The 12,265-nt window shown below is 40.1% G+C and overlaps 1 long non-coding RNA gene across 45 annotated transcripts in view; it reads left to right on the top strand.

The window, feature by feature from the left end:
- The window catches only part of LOC103351120 (uncharacterized), a 222,632-nt gene that overhangs the window by 92,193 nt on the left and 118,174 nt on the right, over positions 1-12,265 (top strand). For 10 of the 45 annotated variants that reach the window (XR_011387925.1, XR_011387938.1, XR_011387937.1 and 7 more), the window contains one exon: positions 3,285-3,323. The exons of 28 other annotated variants lie outside the window; for them this stretch is intronic. This is a non-coding gene — a long non-coding RNA (uncharacterized lncRNA). Of the gene's footprint in view, positions 1-3,284; positions 3,324-6,116; positions 6,375-12,265 lie in introns of those variants that run through there. 7 more of the 45 variants (XR_011387960.1, XR_011387948.1, XR_011387924.1 and 4 more) reach the window with 3 other exon arrangements.

Here is a 12,265-nt window from a genome sequence, read left to right as displayed (position 1 = left end):
CTATAACGAGTACTCAAACAATATATTTCACTTTGTGTTTCTATGGGGGTGCAAACTGTTGAAATCTCTACTTAATGCATACTAAACTGATCCTCTGTAAAAAAAAAAAAAAAAAAAGAAATTATCAACTCCCAACTTGACTCTCACTGGGATTAAACATGACAATAGGTCTGATCTGATTTCATCATCATTTAAGAAAAATCATCTATTATTTTTCACTTTATGTTTCTGTGTGGGAGCAAACTGTTGAAATCCTTACTTAATGTATACTAAGCTGATCTTCTGTATATTAAGATAATCGAAAATGAATCTTGATGTGAATGGAAGGGGAGAGGGAGTGGGAAAGGGGAGGGTTGTGGGTGGGAGGGACGGTATGGGGGGGAAGCCATTGTAATCCATAAATCGTACTTTGGAAATTTATATTCATTAAATAAAAGTTAAAAAAAAATATGAACTTGACCTCCTCAATTTATTTTTTCAAGAAAGTACTAGAGAATATTCTTATTTTAATAATGAGAGTTGAAGGTAGAAGTAAACAGTGAGGAGGGGTAGTAACCAGCCATTTGCTAAAAACAGGGGAAAAAAAAGTATAAGAATATGAGTAAGCTGAGGAAATGAGAGCTAAAGAGAGATTGAACAGATGCAGGAGAAAGTTGGGAGTGCTCATGTGACTAATGAGAGAGCTATTTTAATTCATGATGGCTTTCCAAACCATGCGCCAAACTCTACACCTCCATTTTTTTCTGTAGGAAATTGCGTCTTTTTGTTAATTATATGATTCTGGATGCAAGTGAAGAAAATCCAACTGAAGGCAGTTTGTACTAGTGATATTTATTTTTTCACATAACATGAAGTCTGAAGACCTAGATGGCTTCAGGATTGTTCAGTGGTATCATCAGGGGTATAGTTCATTTATTTTTTTTTAAAGATTTATTTATGTATTGGAAAGTCAGAGCTACACAAAGAGAAGGAGAGGCAGAGAGAGAGAGAGAGAGAGAGAGAGAGAGAGAGAGAGAGAGAAAGGTCTTCCATCTGTTGGTTCACTCCCCAGTTGGCTGCAATGGCCATAGCTGTGCTGATCTGAAGCCAGGAGCCAGGAGCCTCCTCCAGGTCTCCCACGTAGGTGCAGGGGCCCAAGGGCTTGGGCCATCCTCCACTGCTTTCCCAGGCCTTATCAGAGAGCCATATCAGAGGTGGAGCAGCCGGATCATGAGCTGGTGCTCATATGGGATGCCGGCACAGCAGGCAGTAGCTTTACCCACTAAACCAAAGGGCTGGTCCCACAGTGTCGTTATATACCTTTTCTATTTGATATATTCAACATTTTGGCTTTTTAAAAAAAATTATATATTTATATAAATATATATGTTTTATATATTTATGTATTTACTTATATATTTATTTCAAATGCAGACTTACATTATATTTTGTATATTTATATATAATATATAATTTAGTATCAAGAATGATACTAAATGATAATAAATTACATATATATTTTATATATTTATATATTTATTTCAAATGCAGACTTACAGAGAGAGAAGGAGAATCAGAGAGAGATAGAGATTTTCTATCTACTGGTTCATTCTCCAGATGGCCACAATGGCCAGCGATGGGCCAGGCAGAAGCCAGGAGCCAGGAGATTCATCTGGGTCTCCCACATTGGTGGCAGGGGCCCAAACACTTTGGTCATCCTCCACTGCTTTTCCCATCCATTAGCAGGGAGCTGGCTTGGAAGCAGAGTAGCAGGGACACAAATTGGTGCCCATATGAGATGCTACCCTCACAGGCAGCAGCTTTATCTGCTTCACCGTGAATGTTGGCCCCAACATTTTGGCTTTTGACTAAGGCATATTTCTTTGTGGATGTCATGCGCCTTTAGCAGCTCCATTATCAGCTTTATCTTCTTGGAGATATATCTCTTACAATCTCCTGACTTGTGCCAATATGAGCTGGTTTTTCGCCTTAGTCCTGTGGCTTTCCTGTCATCCTAAGCTTCTTCATGCTAGAGCTTCTAGTTCTATTTCTTATGGTGAATCCCTTGCTTTTGGATTTCTTGTTTTCAAGTTTCTTTGTTTGTTTTTTCTTTCTTTATTTTGATGGAGTGCATCCTCCAATAGTTTTCTGAGATAGGGTATATGGAAGGTAAATGTTTTGAATAGTTGAAAACATATTTGATCCTTATATTTGATTGATAGGATTGGTATAGATTGTTATTCCACCCAGAAGTCTGATGCATTGCTCTACAACCTCTCTACTTCTAATGCTACTGTAGAAAAATCTGATGCCATTGTGGTTCTTGATCCTTAGTAAGTAATATAACTGCCCAATCTTTAATTTTTGAAATTTCATAGTATATATCTTTTAGTAATTTCATCCTGCAATAAGGATCATAAATAGAGTGGCTTATAAACAGCTTAAATGTTGTCTCACAGTGCTGAAGATTGAAAAGTCCAAGATCAAGGCAGCATCAGACTCAACATCTGGTAAAGGTGTTCAGGCTCCTAGACAGTGCCTTCTACCTCTGTTGGGTGGTAGAAAAGGTGAGCTAGCTCACTGGGCTGTCTAGTGAGATGAGTGGACTAATCTAATTTATGAGGGTAAAATGAAAATGACCTAGGAATCTCCCAAGGTTCCACTTACTCATATTATATCCCTGGTGCCTAGGTAAATGTATGAATGGAGGGTGCAGGTGAACGTAAAATTTAGACCACAGAAGTGCCTTAGTGTGGATCTATTTTTATTCATGTGTTTGGTACTCAGTAGATGGAATTTGATGATCTACAGCACTGGAAATTTTTTAAAAATTGATTATATTCTTTTTTCCATGGTTTCTTTATGATTTTTCATTATGTTTTCTAGAAATTCCATTATTTCAATACTAAGTCTTTTTTGTTACAATATTTGCTTTCCTACATCCAAATTTTCCCATTCTTTTTGTTCTATTTTTGGGGAGAGATTCGTCAGATTTATCTTCCAGTCTTTTCATTGAAAATTTTTTATTTTTGATAGCTCTTTTCTTTTCTTTCAAACTCTCTCCTATCCTTTTTATAAAAATAGAAACTTATTTTATTTTATGGATGCAATGAAGACATTGATTTCCCTGAAGTTTTCTTCTCCCTGTGTCATAACTGTATTCACAGTTGCTTTTCTATATGTCTTTTGGACTGTGTCCATTGTGTTAGAGCTTCTCTTAAATGATTAAATGTTAGAGCCTCTCTTATAATCCTTTAAGAGAGGAATCCTTAATAACATGACCTTTAATTTTTTTTCTTGGACAGGACAGATTATCAGGAGAAGACTCTCCAGTCTCCTTCCTGGTAGGTATAATTCTGGCAGCCAACATTTTGGAAATCCCACTTAGAGAAGAGGGCTGGGGATCTCAATATTGAGAATATAGAATTTTACTCAGGCTCCTCATTCTTGATACTAAATTCTTGTCCTCAATTTTGCTTGGTGCTCCCTAAGCCTTTTAGAGCAAAATTCATCATTGTGGGGAGGGGTAATGATTATATTTTCAGAGGAGATTTGGAGATGCTTTTTATTTATTAAAAAAAAAAACACTTAGGGGTGGGCATTTGACTTAGTAGTTAAGACACCCATTAAAACACCAAACTTCTAAATCAGAGTGGTTGGGTTCAATAACCCTCCCTACAACTGACTTCAGCTTCCTGCTAATGTGAATCTTGGGAGGCAGTGGTGATGACTCAAGTAACTCAATTTTTGCCACTTCTGTGGGACACTTGGACTAAATGCCCAGCTCATGTCTTCATCCTCAGCCAGGGGCCATTCAGGGCATTTACAGAATGAACCAATGAATGGGAACTCTCTTTCCTTCTTTGCCTCTCAAACAACAACAATAAAAACTTTAAAAATCCTTTTGTTTTAGCCCTGGTCTATATTCTTGTGGCCAATTTCCACTTCCTGAGACTTTTAAGCATGCTCGTGAAATGGTGTTCTTTCTTAGACTTTTCCATGATGGCTGACATTCAACTTGGTTCTGCAAGTCAGTTCCTACTTGTCTGTATGCTTTCTAGCTTAAAAACAAATTGTTTGGCCGGCGCCATGGCTCACTAGGCTAATCCTCCGCCTTGCAGCGCCGGCACACCGGCTGCAGCGCGCCGGCTGCAGCGGCCATTGGAGGGTGAACCAACGACAAAAAGAAGACCTTTCTCTCTGTCTCTCTCTCTCACTGTCCACTCTGCCTGTCAAAAAACAAAACAAAACAAAAACAAAACAAATTGTTGATATCCTCTCTCATATTTTCCTGTTCTTACAATTTATGCCTTAAAGGAAATTTCTTTACTGTCTTTTTAGTGGAGCTTTAGAAGGAACTGGTGTTGAATACAAGCATTTTATCTTCTAACTTTATTGTGAAACCCCGTGGATATCTCTTTTTAAGAAAAACATTTTCCCAGAAGTTTCCTCACTAGACTTATTGAATTGAAAAACAAACTGCATGTTTTCCTTCAGCTTTCTCACACCACAACAATGAATGAAGAAGACTCTAGTGAACTCAAAAGAAGTGGAGATTTCTTCCCAAAACCAAGCAAGCAATCAATTCTGCAGTAGACACCAGCTGGGTCAATTCAGTTCTGACATTGTCTACCTGAATTGAAGGCTCCCTCCTGTTTTAGATTCCAAATTGCATGTCCTAGGTTTTCACCTGTGCTGCTGACCACCCATTAATTAGGGTTTGAACAACTCTGTCTTTTTGGATTCAATTAATTTTCTGGAGTGGCTCACAGAATTTAGGGAAATACTTACATTTATCAGTCTAATAAAAAAGATACTATAAAGATGAAGAAATTCACAAAGAAAGTTATCAGGCAAGGGGTACAGAGCTCCCATGCCCTCTCTGGACATTCCACTGTGCAGGAACCTCCATGTGTTCAGTCTTCTGGAAAGCTCTCTGAACCTTGTCTTGTGGGTTTTTGTGGAGAATTCATTGCATAGTTATGATTGAAATGGGCTACCACACAGAAATGTGATTGGGCGAAATGGTATATTCTTATGCTACTACTATGCTGAATAGGGGAAACCAGCTGTTAAGATTGTTTCACATTCTTTCTTTGTGAGTATGGGGCAAGACCCCTTTTTAAATGAGGATCTTGTCTTCTACTATCAAAGAATGTTATAGACTTTTCTACGGCCAGCTCTGAGACTGAAAGGCAGTGGAAGATCAGAGTTTCTATGACCCACCTTGAGGAAGACAAATTCTGGTTTCTTGGGGAGGGAGTTATGAACCAGGCACCATCAACAAAAACACATTTATATCATAATGTCACACATACTTTCTCATGTCATTAACCAGGAGGAGTATATGTTAATACCTAAGTCAATCACTGGCAGAGAGAATTAGATAATAACTTTGATTGGCTTGGACAAATTTCTGTTCACTCCTAGCTGTGAGAAGGACTGCATAACTCTGCAGAGGGGAGCTAGAAAGTGATCTTTGAAATATTGGACAGTGGGTACAGATGGACACCAACCAGTCAGAATGGGCACAGCAAAGTAAACCTGTGAATACCCAAGTGAAATTTGATTCCACTAGCAAGGAAGAAGACTGGGAAAGGATTTGTATAGGCCACCAATGGTGGCTGCAAAAGTTTTGTTTCCTAGCCCTGAACAGCAATTATAGAAGACAAAGTACAAAATTGCTTTGCCAAAGGGAAAAAATTACCTCATAAACATCATTCCAGCCTGTATTTATTTTTGTCCAAAACAGAATTGTCCTATTTAATAAATCTTTTCTTAGAGCAGTTTACCAATCTGAACTGAACATCTCTGAAGTGAGCCAGAGTACACACACATTACAGAGTTGAAGGTAGTTTCTAATTCTGGCACAACAGAAGGTTACTCCAGAATTTTTAAGAGTGAACTTTCAGAGAAAGATTCTGCCTCAATGGTATTTGTTGTTAATTGGCTTTATCTCACTTGTCGGCTTTTGATTGATGATGACTGGCTGAAGGGCTGGAATGAGTAGAACTATGAGGCTGAGTTAGGATCAACTGGAAAGAACTCTAGGTTCACTCAGCAATGTGTGCTCAATGTGTGCACTGGCATGGGGTGGCTAGTAGCACTTGGGCCATGTATTTCCTCCCTTCTTTCAGGTCATTCCTGAGGCTCCATGGAGTCATCAGAACTGGAGGCTTCCAGGTTGCACACTGCACCTAAGACAAGGAGAAAACCTTTCTTCCTTCTCATTTTAGGAAGAGGAATATTGCTGCAGAATTCTCAGGGAGTTTGCTAACACCAGGATCTAAAGCAGAAGGAAGTTTTGAGCTTTACATCTAAGAAGAAAGCTAGAAGATAAAAGCCAAAGATGTTTAGGTTATTCTGAAAAAAATAAAACATACGAGAGAAATAGATTTCCAGAGGTCTGGAGTTTGGTTTTGCTAGCTTTGTTTCCTGGTGGTAATTACTAGTCAAACAACTTGTGGGCTTTGGATCATCAAATGTTATCATGAGTAGGGAGAACAACTATTCTTGAGCAATGTGATTTCATGGGACCTGGTGAGAACTGACCTTTATTGTAAAAGAGGAAGGCAGATTGGATGTCTGATGTCTACTGTAGAGTATGTGAGGAACAGGCTGAGAAGCTGTGGGCTGAGTAATAGAAAAGTCTTCCTAGAGCTTTCCAAATATAGTGCCTTGAATGAGTACTATTAAAGGCCTTCCTATTATCTCAGAAAAATTCTTTGACTACCCTTTGGGTTGGGTACACTTAATTTTTTAACTGTTTTTCTAATGAGTAAATTAATTTCCAGAGAGGTAAAGTAACCCAAAGTACACAGCTACATAGAAGTTGATAAAGGATTAGAAACAGTTTCTCCTAACTTATAAACCATTGTTTTTCCCACTCTATCATAATACCATAGAGGCATAAAACTTTCTGGTTTGAGGAGGCCTGGGAATATATTAGACAAAGGTGGGGGTGGGTGTGCAAGTGAAGATTAGAGCATGTAAAGTAGAGGGAACAGCCCTCAAAAGACCCCTGACTCTCATGGAGAGAGAAGTTTTTGAGAACAAAAAGCAGACTAGTAAGAGGGGAGCAAGAAAAGCAATGTACACGTTGGTATGAGATGAAGCTAAACATGCAGCAGAGGTCAGGTCATGAGCACTGAGAGCCAGTTTTCTACTTCTTTAGCTAGACCTTCTGACAGCCATGAGGAGATTCCATCCTAAATAGGATCAGCACACTCTCTTCTTTGGGCTTTTGCTAGCACCAAATAATTTGTCTTTGAGTCACTGGTTAGTGGATTGTCGCTCCCCCTCTTCATGGAGGAACGACACCAAACCCTGCCTAGGCTTCATATCCGAGGCACGGCACCATTATGTCGCTCCCCGTCTTCGTGGAGGAACGACACAGGACCCTGCGTTGTTCTTTTGTCTGCTCGGCCCTTCCTGGGTTTGCTGCTGGTTCTTCCCTGGTTGGCTACCGACCCTTCCACCTCCGTGGAAGGGCGGTTCCCCCTAGCCACTTTCCCCACTTCCACGGGGGAGCAGCACACCGCCGGCCGGCTCTCTCGGGGGCTGCACAGGTGTTCCTTCAGATAGATGTTCCTGGTGCATGCCGTCTCTCTCCTCCTTTATAGTCCTCCTCTGCCAATCCCAACTCGGCTGCCCACACGCCGAGTACGCTGCTCTCCTCCAATCAGGAGCAAGTCCTACAGTTTATTGGCTGAACTGGAGGCAGCTGTGTAGAAGCTGTTTTTCTCCTCTCCCAGCGCCATATTGTGGGAGAGCAGATGCATAGAATAAGTCTTAATTCCAGTAACTTAGTCTAGTCCGGGTTGCTCCCCACAGTGGATGATGTGGGGAAGATGACATAAAATTAGTTTAAGTACCTAAGTCTATTTGCATATCAGTCTCAGTATGAATAAATAATTTGTTCTTCACTTTCATATGCTATTTTTCAAATGAATACAGATGTTTTTCTAATGAATAAAACTCAAATACATTTTGACATACTCCTGAATTTCTAGGAGTTTTAGATATTTTGTATGTAATTCCTAATATCACTTGCCTCATCAGTCTATGACAGCAAGTACAACTGCAACCCCTTTTGTTTCACAAATTATTGTGGTTTGAAAGTTTCCCCACTTGAAGCATCGTAGAGTTATTTCTGAGTCTTCCCGTGGGCATGGACTTGATCTCTAGGTTTCTTCCAACCTAAGCTTCTCATCTTGCCTCCATGTTGTAATCCCTGCTCTGATGCTCTGATGCTCCCTGATGGTGCTCATCCTGATGGTGCCAATCTATGTCCATTTCCACTGTTCATGGATCCACCAGTACCTTTCTTTATTCTCATTGCTCATGTCCCCCTGGCTACATTTGTTCATTCCCATTGGTCCTATCAGCACTGTTGGGTTCAAAGTCACCTGCTTTCTACTTGGAATGTGACTCTGGCATAAGCCCCTGAATTTTGAGGAAGACCCTGTTACTTCCCTGAAATTTATGTCCTCTCCAGCCATCAACTTCTGCGTCCACAAATGCAGTTTATATAACAGCGCCAGGGCACAGATGCTTGTGAACAGCAAAACTTGCTCTTATTACTTTTTGACAGGCAGAGTTAGACAGAGAGAGAGAGAGGTCTTCCTTCGGTTGGTTCACCCCCCGCAATGGCCGCTATGGTTGGCACACTGGGCTGATCCAAAGCCAGGAGCCAGGTGCTTCCTCCTGGTCTCCCATGTGGGTGCAGGGCCCAAGCACTTGGGCCATCCTCCACTGCCTTCAGAATCCGGTGCCCCGACCGGGACTAGAACCCGGGGTGCCAGCGCCACAGGCGGAAGATTAGCCTAGTGAGCCGCGGCACCAGTAGCTCTTATTACCTTCTTTCAACCTCCTCCTATGTTCAAGGGCAGCTTACTCTCAGTAATGGAACTTCTCTGAGGGTCTCTCCACCTAGGGTTCTAGTCCAGGTAATCTTCTACTCCAGAAGTCATCAAATTGACTCCAGAAATGAATGTTCTGTGGCCTTACTATATTTAAAAATGCTAATTCTATGTTTATTCATGTGTCTCAGCTCATCAGGACTTTCTTTGATGGAATGAGAAATTATAACTCCTTCTGCTCTTCCCTCTGGGATTCTTTCTCTAATCACTGTCCATATAAACTGATGGCTCTTAATTTTATAGTTTCTGTCTTAAAATTTACCAAGCATCCAGCTTCCCACTGGAGGATTCCTTTACCCAGATGGCCACCAAACGCTTAAAGTTCAATCTATCTGAAACCTAAAACCTTTGTCTTACTGCCCTTTTTCCTTTTCTTTCTCCCATATTCTTTGTGTCAATCAATGGTTGACCCCACCTATCAATCCTGTCACATAAACAAAACATGTGGAAATAATCTTGGAGTTATAAATTTTTCCTGTATCCTTACTCTGCATTCTACCAAGGTTTTTTTTTTTTTTAGATTTTTTTGACAGAGTTATAGACAGAGAGAGAGACAGAGAGAAAGGTCTTCCTTCCATTGGTTCACCCCCAAAATGGCCACTACGCTGGCACTGCGCTGATCCGAAGCCAGGAGTCAGGTGCTTCTTCCTGGTCTCCCATGCAGGTGCAGGAGCCCAAGCACTTGGGCCATCCTCTACTGCCCTCCTGGGCCACAGCAGAGAGCTGGACTGGAAGAGGAGCAGCCAGGACTAGTGCTGGCGCCCATATGGGATGCTGGCGTCGCAGGTGGAGGATTAGCCAAGTGAGCCACAGTGCCAGCCCCTCTACTGAGGTTTTGTCCCTTTAAAACTTTTCAAAAAGTTTATTTATCCCTTTCACATTTCCACTCCCTTAGATTAATCTTTTCATATTTCACAATGTCTAGTTATTTCCTGAGCGTGTCTCTCTGCCTCTAGTCTTGTACTGATGTAATCAGTCAAGGACAGGAAACAAATGGCCATCATTTCAGTATCCTCAGAACTGAGATGAGAACATGGAAGGTCTTTGTTTAATATGCATTCAACTTTAAATGAAGAGGAAAATTAGGATCACATGTGTTTCATTTGATGTTCTCTGATCTAATATCTGCTTTAGTCAACATCTTCCTTCTGGGTCCTACAAAATTCCCCCTGTGCTATGGAAGATCTCTAGTGAGGTTTCTACCAAGGCTTTGAGATGATTTGAAGCTTTTTTAAACTAAGAGTTTAGCTTTTTCACAGGCATTGTTACAGCTCACTGGGGAGGTGGCAAGGCCTTCTTCTGGAGTAACAGTAAAAGTCACTTGTGCATTTTCATAACAGAACATCAGCCTTGCCACCTGACATATGACTAAAACATATGGATCTCTTTTCAATCAGCACAATGTCTTCACTTCCTCTAAAGAGTTCAATTTTGAATAGTTTAATATTCAGTCTTATCAAAAAGCTAGGCTGAGAAGAGTGCCATTTGGAATTAATAAGTTTTAACCTTGAACAAAGTTTAGACATTATTTGGATGATAGCTCTCATTTCATTAGAATTATTGTCATCTCTATAACATTTAAGTATGATGCTTTATGGTTTTATGTAACGTTGATAAGGATATGTTTACTTCTGAAGAACCACTCCCAATTACCTTACTCAATGTATCTTCAAGATAAAATGTTTCAAAAGAAGTGGAATGTAAACTGGGTAATGAATAAGAGATATTGTAGTTCTGTTTAAGATGAAGTTTCAACAGTTGAACCACCCCTCCTTTTCTTAGTAACAATAATTATAGATAAAATAATAAAAAAAATTCAAGAGCCAATAGCACTTCCAGGAACAAAATAAATGTTTCTTTGAATCAGGAAGAAAAGAGAAGTGCAAAGCAATGAATGTGGCCAGAGCTGGGGGTATGCTGGGTTTGGGCATAGTAAACAGCCAGAATAGAAAACTAGGAGCTAAGCACCCAAAGGGTGACAGGATCTAAAGTTTCCAGGTAATTGGGAATTGGACCAGGGAGATCACAATTTGGACATGAAGGGATGTTTAAAGAAACTGTTTCCCAATACTACTTGAATAGCAAGGAAGGAAGCAAAGATACTGACATAGCTTTAAACCAGAACTTTTGCTTCTGTATCAGTGACTATAGCTGTAATATACAACTATATCCACAGGCAAGGGGTCCTGATATAACAGTGTAAAATAGTCCTAGCTTCACAGCCTAGCATGGTTAAGTGAAAGCCATTGAAAATCCTCTAGAGGGACAGCCAGCATGACTGTGACATTGGCATCCCATAAGGGCATTGGTTTGAGTCACAGCTACTCCGCTTCCAATTTAGCTCTCTGCTAATAAGCCTGGGAATGCAGTGGAGAATGGCCCAAGTGTTTGGGCACTTGCCACCCATGTGGGAGATCTAGATGAAGCTCCATGCTCCTGGGTTCAGCCTGGCCCAGCTCCAGCTCCAGCTGCAAGGGGAGTGAACCAGCAGATGGAACATCCCTATAACTCTGCATTTCAAATAAATAAAATAAAATTTTTTAAAAAATAAAAATATGAAAAATAAGAAAATATGTAACCAAAACATGCAAAAATAAAATAACAGGCAGATCTAAGATTAATTTATTAGAAATCCTAGAAATAAAATACCATAAACTTTATCAACACAATGAAAGAGAAAATTACCAAAATATAACATAGAACTGGGAAATTATGAAAAAGCAATTCAGAGAATTGGTAGATAGAGAAGTGAGATTTAGACCTAACAAAAATTCCAGAAGAATAGAATAGAAGAGTGGAAAGGATGCAACAACTGAATAGATGATGGCTAAGCATTTTTCAGTGCTGAAAACACAAGTCTTCAAATTAAATATAATTCAGGTTCTAAGATGCATAAATAAAAATAAGTGCAGAGTTAGATGCATCCTGCGCACATTGCAAGTGATGGTTTAGCCCACACTAACCTGAAAGATCAAATTCTTAAAGGAATCATCATTACACACAGCTTACTTCTCATTAGCAGCTACATATACCAGGTGACAATGGAGCAATATCTACAAATTGCTGAGGTAAAAAAAAAAAAAAAAAAAAAAAAACTGTTAAATTATTCTATGCTGATGGAAATCATCTGAGTAAAAGGTTATCATCAGCCTCAGGACCTAACAAGGCTTGCCTGGGAAGATGATATCAGTTCATCCTTCTTCCAACCACATTTCCCCATGGGAGACCTTGATGGAATTCCACGCACCTGACTTTGGTCTGTACCTGGCCTGGCCGTTATGATCAGTTGAAAACTGAACCAGTGGATAGAAAATCTCTCTCTCTCTCTTTCTCTCTATCTGTCTCTCCTCTCTCTGTCACTCTGT

This window comes from Oryctolagus cuniculus, chromosome 1 (assembly GCF_964237555.1).
Source record: "Oryctolagus cuniculus chromosome 1, mOryCun1.1, whole genome shotgun sequence".
In the NCBI taxonomy this organism is placed as follows: Eukaryota; Metazoa; Chordata; class Mammalia; order Lagomorpha; family Leporidae; genus Oryctolagus; species Oryctolagus cuniculus.
This window is presented reverse-complemented; position numbering and strand designations above follow the sequence as displayed.